Source organism: Astatotilapia calliptera, chromosome 6 (genome assembly GCF_964374335.1).
Source record: "Astatotilapia calliptera chromosome 6, fAstCal68.1, whole genome shotgun sequence".
Classification (NCBI taxonomy): Eukaryota; Metazoa; Chordata; class Actinopteri; order Cichliformes; family Cichlidae; genus Astatotilapia; species Astatotilapia calliptera.
In genome coordinates this window covers 14,524,239-14,535,879 of record NC_137427.1, presented here as the reverse complement: position 1 = coordinate 14,535,879, position 11,641 = coordinate 14,524,239, and positions in this window count along the sequence as shown.

Below are 11,641 nucleotides of genomic sequence, written 5' to 3'. Positions count from 1 at the left end.
CAGAAAAAGTTGCCAGATTTGTCGCTAGTCACTTTTTAGAAAAAAAGTCGCTAAGGGGGTCTGAAAACTCGCTAAATATAGCGACAAAGTCGCTAAGTTGGCAACACTGTCCGACACTAGTCTTTCCTTCTGTCTTACAGTTATATTGGCGGTTGGCAAACAAGTGAAAGGTGCATTACCGCCACCAACTGGTATGGAGTATGGTCTGGAACGACGCCCAAAAAAACAAAAAAAATTCTCAAATCCTGCCAAACAGGTTCCCCTCTTTTAGAAATGAAATAAGGCCTGATAACTTTTACTTCCCGATTCCTTCCGAAACAACTCAACCAGATCCAGTTTGATTTTTAGGTTACTAAGAGTTTGAATCAAATGTCTTCTCTCAACCTGATACCTCTGACACTGCAACATGACATGTTCTACAGTTTCTTCTACCCCACAGTAATCACATTTGCCAGTACTATGTTTCCCAATCATGAATAACGTATTATTCAAGCCAGTATGTCCAAATCTCAGTCTGGATATGATCACCTCCTCCCTCCTAGTCCGTCCTGCATTCCTCATTCCTCCCACCCTCCTTTGAATCTTATACAACCATCGTCCCTTCCTTTCCTCCTCCCACTGCTTTTGCCATCTTGCTCTCATATCTTGTCTTACCATACTCCTTATCTCTGCTTGGCCAAAACTAACAGCCATGTCAACCACCCCATGTTTTACGGCCTCCTTTGCTACTCTATCTGCCTTTTCATTCGCCCACACACCATAGTGTGCTGGCACCCACAAAAACACGACAGCAAGTCCCATCATGCGTATCCGGAAAAGTGACTGCTGAATTTCCGCCAAAACATCTGCTCTACTGTCTGAGTGACTATGCTGTAGACTGACCAACGATGAACTTGAATCCGAACAAATGACAGCATGTAAAGGTCTCACGTCCTCCACCCACTGAACAGCCAATAATATTGCGATCATTTCCCCAGTGTACACAGAAAGCCCATCACTAATCTTTCTACCCATTTCCACCGAAAACTCTGGGACCACGACTGCAACACCAGTTTGACCAGTTGTGTTCTTCAAGGCGTCTGTATATATTTGAACATAACTATAATATTGGTCAATGCAAACCTGTGCCGCATGAGAGTTCAAAGGAAATGCCCTATCCTCATTCTTCTTGTTCAACAATGTTAAGTCTACCGTAGCACCAGGAAGTAGCCATGGAGGTACTGCCGGTAACGGCACTCTGTGACTAATGTCTAACTGATCCAGATTAACTGCTGTCACTTGTCTCCCCACAATCCATCCAAAGCTCTTCTTTTCCCTCCTTTCTTTCTCCCAGCAAGGCTTAAGTACTTCATGCGTTGGGTGATCCTGCCCGTGGCCCTGTAAATTAGCCCAATAATTAAGTGTGAGCTGCTCCCTTCTCAGTCCCAACGGCATCTCTCCCATCTCCACCTGTAAAGCTGCTGTTGGAGTTGTTTTAAATGCATCTGTGCAAATTCGTAGTGCCTGATACTGAATATGGTCTAACTTTACCAGAGTTGTGTCTGCTGCTGAGTTATATGCTACAAACCCATAATCCAACAGTGATCTGACCAACCCAGTGTATATGGCCCTCAAAGACATTCTATCCGCTCCCCAGTCCCTCCCAACTAAACATCTCATTATGACACTAGTCTTCTATTAGGTAGCTCCTAAAGAACACTTTTGAAGAAAGCATCTGATGAGTAACAGGTGTGCCAGATTCAGTGACTCACTGCCCCGCCTACCTATACAAAAAGGGAGGCACCAAAAAAAACCACATACAGACAAAAACACCACATAACCAGAACCCAACTCCTAACACCATTTAGTTTTCCCAGTTTAGGTTTGTTCAGTAGCTTCTCTCTTCTCATTTTCTGTTTTTGTCACTCTGCCACTTGTAAATAAACTCTCACTCATATTATCAGTCATTGCCTGAATTTTGGGCCCTTTTCCTCCAACACCACATGACTCCAAAGTATGTTTCAGCATTATGGCGTGGGTATGTGTGGCTCCCAGCAAAATGAGGGCTACTAGAATTTATTGATGATGTAAGTGCTGAAAGAAGCAGTAGAATAAATTGGGAAATGAACAGATCTCTCTGCTCACATTCAGCCAAATGTTGCAACACTGATCGGACAGCACTTCACAGTACAAATGGATATTGCAGAAGAACCTCAAGAGTTTTTCATAACGAAGAAATGAGATATTCCTTAATGGCCATTCAACCCAACAGTGCATGGTATTCCATTATTAATTACAAAAGCGAATGCAGAAAGAGCCACAAACAAGCAGCATTTGAAGGTGGCTCCATTAAAGGTCTAATTGAGGAAAAACATTTGATGACGTCCTTGACTTTTAGACTTCATTTAGTCATGGCTGCAAAGTTTCTTCATCCAAGTATTTAAAAAAACTTTATATTTAAATTTATCTTTTCCCATTGACACTGTGAGGAATCTTGGAGTCATTAAACAAATAGGCACCAGCGGGGAAGTAACGTGAGGCAGCACGGTGGCACGGTGGTTAGCACTGTTGCCGCACAGCAAGAAGGTCCTGAGTTCAATTCCAACATCAGGCCGGGGTCTTTCTGTGTGGAGTTTGCATGTTCTCCCCGTGTTTGCGTGGGTTCCCTCCGGGTACTCCGGCTTCCTCCCACCGTCCAAAGACATGCAGCTTGTGGGGATAGGTCAATTGGAAAATCCAAATTGCCATTAGGTGTGAATGTGAGTGCGAATGGTTGTCTGTCCCTGTGTGTTGGCCCTGCGACAGACTGGCGACCTGTCCAGGGTGTACCCCGCCTCTCGCCCTATGACAGCTGGGATAGGCTCCAGCGCCCCCCGCGACCCTGAAAAGGATAAGCGGAAGCGAATGGATGGATGGATGGATGGGGAAGTAACGTGCCGCTTAAGTTGCGAGGCGTGAAAAACGGGATGGTCCTTCATAGCTGTTGGAAGCTGTAGACGATAAGTAACCGGGTTGTTTATTTACTCATGGCTGCAAAGGTTCTTCATCCAAGTATTTAAAACAATCTTTATATATAAATGTATCTTTGTTTTCAGCATTAACACTGTGAGGAATTTTGGAGTCATTCAACAAATATGTAGGGCTCTTTCTTCCATTTGCACAATATCTATAAAATTAGAAACATCCTGTCTCAGAGTGACGCCGAAAAACTGGTTCATGCATTTACTTCTTCTATGTTCGACTACTGTAATTCATCATTATCAGGATGTCCTATAAACTTCTTGAAAAGTGTTTGATTTGATCCAAACTGCTGCAGCAAGAGTACTGACCGGGAATAGAAAGAGAGAGCATATTTATCCTGTGTTGGCTTCCCTTCATTGGCTCCCTGTTAAATCCAGAATCAATTTCAAAATCCTGTTCCTCACATACAAGGTCTTTTATAATCAGGGCTCATCTTATCTTAATGACCTTATAGTAACATGTCACGCTATTAGAGCACTTCACTGTCAGACTTCAGGCTTACTTGTTGTTCCTAGAGTTTTTCAAAGTAGAATGGGAGGGAGAGCTTTTGATTTTCAGGCCCCTCTTCTGTGGAACCAGCTTCCAGTTTGGATTCAGGAGACAGACACTATCTCTACTATTAAGATTAGGCTTTAAACTTTACTTTTTGCTAAAGCATATAGTCAGAGCTGGATCAGGTGACCCTGATACCTCCCTTATTTATGCTGCAATAGGTGTAGGCTGCTGGGGAATTCCCATGATGCATTTAGTGTTTCTTTTTTAGTCACTTTTCCAACCCACTATGTGTTTATACACTTCTCTGTATTTAATTATTAGTTATTATTAATCTCTGGCTCTCTTTCAGAGCAAGTATTTTGTCCTGTTTTTCTCCCCTCACCCCAACTGGTGGCGGCAGATGGTCGCCCCTCCCTGAGCCTGGTACTGTTGGAGGTTTTTTCCTGTTAAAAGGGAATTTTTCCATCCTACTGTTGCCAACAATACTACACTCAAAAGGATGTAACAATGGCAGTTTATTTGACTTATGATTACAGTTATCACTTTTTGAACACTTTTGTACAATTCAGTGTTTAAATAATGGTGCAAGTAATGGTCAAGTTGCAGATTTCAGCATCAGTGATGTTGAGATCTGAAATATGACAAACATACACCCTAACACTATCTTTAGGATAAAGAACAACCAGTTCTAGAAGTGATGATGTGGCACAAACAGTACAGATGTCAACATCAGAGGTGTACTTAGAAGTGACTTAGAAGTGAGCAATGAATGTACCAGATGCCCTTTATCCAGTCATTCTCCTCATGTATGGACATTGCTTGTGGTGTAAACTGTCCAAAGTATTAATACTCTTTGCTGACGATACAAACATCTTCTGCTCTGGTGATGATGTGCAGAATTTATTGGAGGATATGACTAATGAAATAAGTAAAGTGAAGTTCTGGCTTGATAAAAACAAATTATCATTAAATTTGAATAAATCTAAACTTATGTCATTTGGAAATAGTAGTTTAAATACAAATCCTATGATTCAAATAAATGGTGTTGATATTGAAAGAGTTAGTGAAAATACTAAACAAGGCAAAGCAGGTATTAGACAGAACATCACTTCATATTCTCTACTGTTCACTGATTTCACCATACATAAGTAGAGATGGACCGATCCGATATTACGTATCGGTATCGGTCCGATACTGACCTAAATTACTGGATCGGATATCGGAGAAAAATAAAAAATGTAATCCGATCCATTAAATATCACGAAAGCACCTCACAAAACTTGCAACACGCCGTAACTCACCTCAGAACGTTAGCACGTCGGAGCAGTATGCATCACGTGATAGAGCGGCTGTGGCATGCGGGACCTGTCGGTGGTCTGGATAGCATGTGGAGCTTCGCTAGCAACCCGGTATTTCATCTCCGACAAAGTTATCCCCGAGAGAAGTAAAGCAAGTGTGTAAATCCATCTCTGAATGTTTGTAAAGCATTCCTGCGTTAAGCTTAACAAACGATATTTGGAGCGACTGCCTCTTCTTGCTGCTACTTCAATCATGAAACTGCTTAATGATCAGCTGATCGGCTTTTCTGTCGTGAGTCTGTCTCTCTTGTTTGTTTTTGGCCCACTTTGCACCAGAAAGAGGAAACCAGTGGATAAACAACAGCAGCACGTTTAAGCTTGATAAGCTGTTGTTAGAATTTATTTAATATTACTTTCTACTCGAGGATCTTTTTCTACGTAGCTGACGCTGGTAACTGTGCAGGGGCGGATCTAGCAAAGTTTAGCCAGGGGGGCCGATAGGGCATTAACAGGGAAAAGGGGGCACAAAGACATACTTTTAGTTCTTATTCTCATTTAAAATGTCTAGCTTTTAATAAATAATTATCTGACACCCAAAGTTTTAATTTGATGTAAAATGAATAGAAGTCCATTACTGTATATAGTAACTATTAAGTCTAATATATATATATACCTAACTAATATATAAGCTATAGTACTAATATGTAAGCTATACTACTTTTTCCTTTGGGAAGGTACCATCTGTGCAGTGTGCAATTTTGTTGAAGAAAGATGTTGAATCTATTTAATATTTTAATATATTGAAAAATAATTGATTTCTGTGCATTTTTTCTTTCACACTGCATCAAATTAAGGTTGATTACGTCAATTAAGCATCATGAGGTGGAGCCTGAGGGGTGGTTCCCAATTTTTTATTTATTTATTTTTGTTGTTGCTGGGAGTTGGAACCCTATTAGTTAGGTTGCTTAATATTTACGCTAAGTACTCTTTAAAATACCAGAATAGGGAGGATGGTGTAGGTATGAGTTTATTAGATTGATCAGTATTGCTGAACTATGAAAAAAAAAATTTTTTGCATACAGGTATAACAGAATAGCTTTAGTGTAGTTGTTGTTTTAAACTTGAGTATGAACTTATACAAAATGCAGCAAGATATTTAAAAAAAAACAGTTTTGTTGATTAAAAAACACCATATCGGATTCATATCGGTATCGGCAGATATCCAAATTTATGATATCGGTATCGGTATCGGACATAAAAAAGTGGTATCGTGCCATCTCTATACATAAGCTATTGTGCAGAGGTCTGGGGCAACAACTATAAAACCACATTGCCTTCACTTTTTACTCTTCAAAAAGAGCAGTTCGAATCATCCACAGTGCAGGTTATAGGGAACATACAAACTCACGATTTTTGCAGTCTGAAATATTGAAAATTGTCGATCTAGTGAAATTCCAAACAGCACAAATTCTATTCAAAGCAAAAAATAAAGAACTGCCAGGTAATATTCAGAGTATCCTTTTTTGAAAGAAGTTATAATTTAAGGGGTTTTTTGTAACTTCAAAACAGGGAAGGTGCGTACTACAAGAAAAAGCTTTTGTGTTACTGTGCATGGAGTGAAACTGTGGAACAGTTTGAATATGGAATTAAAGCAATGTCCAAACATAAAACAGTTCAAAAGGAGATATAAAAATGTGATTTTCTCGAACAATAAAGACAAGGGAAATATTGAAATTAAGTGAATATCTCTATTTAAAAAATTTCATGATGTGATATTATAGTATATAGTATATATTATATCAGAAATCTGTTCACTATTTTTATTACAGATTATATCAGTAAGGAAGCTGACTAAAAGAGTAACGTCACAACAATATGATTGGTCACTTGCAATATTGAACGTGGAATAATACTGCTGGGTCATGAGGAGAAACGCGAGGACCTCTCCCGCTGTAGCGCTCCAGCCTCCTTTTAATGGGCGGGTCCTCCAGCTGGAACCAGTCACATTGGGGCGGTGTATCCACGCACCAATCGGAGCAGGGCCCTGGCACATCTGAATTAACATAAAAGGACGCAACACCTGCACAAACAAACACATGGACATGCAAGTTCGTAACACCCCCTTCCATAAGAATTAAACAACCCTCCTATTGTTTAATTCCCAAACTATGAAATTGCTCTCGACAGGTCGTCAGCGATGACATTTTCCGTCCCTTTCTTATGTTTGATTTGCGGGTTGAAATCTTGCAAAAGAAGGGACCAACGCATAAGCCTCTGATTTGAGTTTTGCATCTGGGAGAGAAACACCAATCGATTGTGGTCAGTAAACACTTGAACGGGGATAGAGCTGGATCCGATATACTGTACACCCCGAAATGCTGCAGGGCTAACAACAAGGCAAGGGCTTCCTTTTCAATAGTGCTGTAGTTAATCTGATGTTTGTTGAACTTTTTGGAAAAATAACAAATTGGGCGATCCACGCCGTGATGGTCTTCCTGCATAAGGACAGCTCCCGCACCAGCCGCACTAGCGTCAACCTCGAGCTTGAAAGGGGACATGAAGTTAGGTGCCATAAGAACAGGGGAACTGCACAGTAATGCTTTCGCAGACTCGAAAGCAGTCTGACAAACAGGCGTCCACACAAAAGGCTTCACCGGACTGATCAAATCGGTGAGAGGAACGACAACAGTGGCAAAGTTCTTACAAAAACCTCTGTAATAACCACACATTCCTAGAAATCGGCGCAGCGCCCTTCTCGTTTGTGGGACTGGGAACTCAACGATCGCCTGTATTTTTGCAGTCACCGGCAGTATCTGTCCCTGACCCACCTGTTTTCCCAGATATGTGATGGTGGCTCTGCCAAATTCACATTTGGCTAGGTTTAGTGTAAGCGAGGCTTTCTGAAAACGGCTGAAAACGAGAGAGAGTGTTTGTAAGTGGTCAGACCAGGTGGATGAGTAAATGACAACATCATCCAAGTAGGCATCGCAGTTATTCACGCCCGCCAGTACTTTGGCCATAAGGCGCTGGAAGGTAGCGGGTGCATTACGCAACCCAAACGGCATAACCGTGTACTGGAGAAAATGATCCGGCGTGACAAAAGCAGATATTTCAGATGCTCTGGGAGTTAAAGGTACTTGCCAGTAACCTTTTAACAGATCAAGTTTGGTTACAAAAGATGCCGATCCCACTCTATCAATACAATCCTCCATTCTAGGAAGAGGAAATGAATCAGGTTTGGTAACCGCGTTAACTTTCCTGTAATCATTACAAAACCGAGGAGTGTTGTCAGGTTTTGGTACCAGCACACACTGCGAACTCCATGCGCTGGCGCTCGGAAAGGCTAAACCGTGATCTAAGAGATAGTCAACTTCCTTCTGCATTATCGCTCTTTTCACGGGGTTCACTCGATAGGCATGCTGCTTAATCGGTTTATGTCCTTCCAAGTCAATGTCGTGGCACAGGACAGCAGTTTGACGAGGATGGTCAGAAAAGAGTGATAAATTATCCTCTATCAGATCAGTGATGTCAGCCCGAGTGGGCTCAGATAGGCGGGCTAAATATGTGTCTAAATCATTTAGGATCTCCGAATTTTTCAACCGGCCGCTACCCAGCGCTTCACTTTTCTGGAGCAGCCCGTCATCAGAGGGTTCATAAGGAGAAACAACACTAGCGGTGCACACTGGAGACGGCGCACCAGAAGGGCTCCTCGAGTGATACGATTTTAACATATTTATATGACAAACCCTAGACTTTCTCCGGCGGTCTGGGGTCTGGATCACATAATTGTTGTCACTGAGTTTCTGTTCCACCACATATGGGCCAGCGAACTGGGCTAGCAAACTGGACCCTACCACAGGCAGCGACACCAACACTTTCTCGCCCGGCTGGAAACTTCTGCAAACAGACTTTTTATCATAATGAGCTTTCATTTTAGCCTGCGTATGTGACAGATTTTTTCGAGCTAACTAACATGCAAGGTGGAGTTTTTCCCGAAGTCCGCTAACATAATCCAGGACATTATGTTGGGTTTCAGAAGTTTCTGACAACCACTTCTCCTTCAGAAGCTGGAGGGGACCGCGAACCACATGTCCAAACACCAGATCCATTGGACTGAATCCCAAGGATTCCTGAGTGGTCTCCCTGACGGCAAACAACAATAACGGCAGACCCTCATCCCATTCTCTATCCGACTCTGCGCAGAACTTGCGCAGCATAGCTTTGAGGGTTTGATGGAATCTCTCCAGAGCACCTTGACTTTCCGGGTGGTATGGACTGGATTTTACATGTTTTATGTGCAACTCCTCCACAACCTGTGCAAACACTTTTGAAGTAAAATTCGTTCCTTGGTCTGTTTGAATAACCCTTGGAAGCCCGAAAGTAGAGAAAAACTTAAGTAGTGCTTTTATCACCGGTTTTGCTTTCAGCGTGCGTAGTGGAATTGCCTCCGGGAACCTTGTTGCTGAACACATTATTGTAAGTATGTATTGGTGTCCGGATTTAGTTTTTGGCAGGGGACCCACACAATCCAATATTACTTTTTCAAACGGCTCACCTATTACTGGAATAGGATGTAACGGAGCAGGTGGGATGGGTCTGTTAGGTTTCCCCGCCATCTGACATGTGGTACAGGTACGGCAATATGCCACCACATCAGCTTTCAGCCCCGGTCAAAAGAAGTTGCGCAACACCCGATGATAAGTTTTGTTCACCCCAAGATGTCCAGCCATGCTGGCATCATGCGCTAAGCTAAGCACCTGCCCTCGATGTGGCTTCGGCACCACCACCTGCGTAGCACCAGGCAAACCACTCCGGTCAGGGGACCACCTCCTCATAAGAACTCCATCTTGCACAAAATAAGAAGTGGGGGATTCACTTCCTGCACTCTTGGCTGCGGATAGAAAACAGGGAGCCAGTGATGAGTCATTCTGCTGAGCGGTTGTCAATGCATCCCTATTCAATTTTTCATCCAGCTCTGGCATCAGTTTTGTCACATCATTTCCGCTTTCTATTCTGCCACTCTCACGGCTGGGAGATTTTCTTTCGTCTAGCGTCGCCATAAACGTGTCAGCAACATCCATAACATCGTCAAATTTTTTGACGCACGAGTAATAGCACAAACACACTTGATATAGGGGTGGCAGCATCAGTAACAGAAGGAACAGGCGTTTCCACCACTTCAGGCGGTGGAAAAACTGTCCCACCAGCCAAGTCATTTCCCAGAATAAATGAAACCCCTTTAATAGGCAACTGGGAACTCACGGCAACTTTAACATGCCCCGTTTTCACGGGCGAATGCAAATGCACCTTGTGTAGCGGCGCCCGAAGAACGCTCATCTTAATTCCCCAAACTAACACATCTGAATCACAAGCAGTTTTATCTGACAATGGCAGTACACAGTCCAACATAAATGACTGATGCGCACCTGTGTCCCGAAGAATAGTAACAGGCACTTTATCCCTCTCTTCTCCCGTCACAGAAACAAAGCCTTTGGTGATAAAACGTGGCTCTATTTCAGCATCCGCATGGTGCAAATCACGGGTGGAATGCATTTTAAGCAAAGGGACAACTTTAGTAAGACCCACGCCGGCTGGATTTTTAGAGCCTTTGCGCTGCTCCTTCCTCCGGAGCGCGGGACAGACTCAAATGTCCGGGTTCGCGACAATAAAAACAGTCGCGATTACCTCCATCCTTCTGTCTATCCTTCAGTCCTACCTTTGGTGATCGTATCTTCCTCTCCTGTCCCACCCTGATATTTTGTGCGACAGCGGTCAAAAATATAGTTTTGTGGGTGAGAGTAAACTCATCAGCCATCACTGCCGCTTTAGCAAGTGACGTCACCTTTTGCTCATTCAGATAAATGACTACTTGGTCCGGCAAACATTTTTTGAATTCCTCTAACAAAAGAAGCTCTTTCAGCCCCTCGAGATCCTTTACTTTACTGGCCTGCAACCATTGTTCAAACAAGCGACTCTTTTCACGGGCAAACTCCACAAATGTCTGATTGGCAGTTTTTTCACACTTCCTAAATTTTTGACGGTAGGCTTCTGGGACGAGCTCATATGCCTGCAACACAGTCTTCTTCATGATGTCATAATCCAGGCTATCTTCAATTGATAAACTGGTACACACCTCCTGGGCTTTGCCAACCAGTTTGCATTGCAACAGCAGCGGCCAAAATTCCTTCGGCCAGCTTAACGCGGCCGCTATACGCTCAAAAGCGTTAAAATAGGAGTCCACTTCGGCCTCACGAAACGGGGGAACCAGTTTAACGTGCCTAGTGATGTCAAAACCTGTTGGGACAGCGGTGGACGTACTAGGATGACTAGAGGCAGATGTGGAGGGCTTTCGCTCCAGCTCCAAAGCTCTGACACGGAGGTGCATTGCTTGTACCTCAAGCTCTTTAGCACAGGTTTCCACCTCCCTTATACGGAGGGTCAAACGGAGATCCTCCGTAGACCGCCCCGCCAGGGGTTCCCCGGCCGTACCAGACCCAGCTGCTTCAGTCTCTGCCTCAGCAGCATCAGAGTCCGCCTCGCCTGGTAGCACCTTAACAGGCCCTTTGGCATGCGGCCCCGGCTCAGCCTCCGGAGCCACCTTCACACCCCGCCATCAGGCTGCTCTACAGCTGCCTTCGGGCCAGGAAGGATGCCTCGCTCCACCAGCTCTGCACACAAAGCGTCCCTAACCTCCGCTTTACGTGCACCATAGGACACTTGAACATCATAACAACTAGCAATAATAAGCAAATCCGCTTTCCTGCACTTCACTATTTTACACAGAAAAAGGCAGAGGACGAGCCCCCAATTCATGTTACGACCCGTCTAGGGCCAGGCCATAACATGTG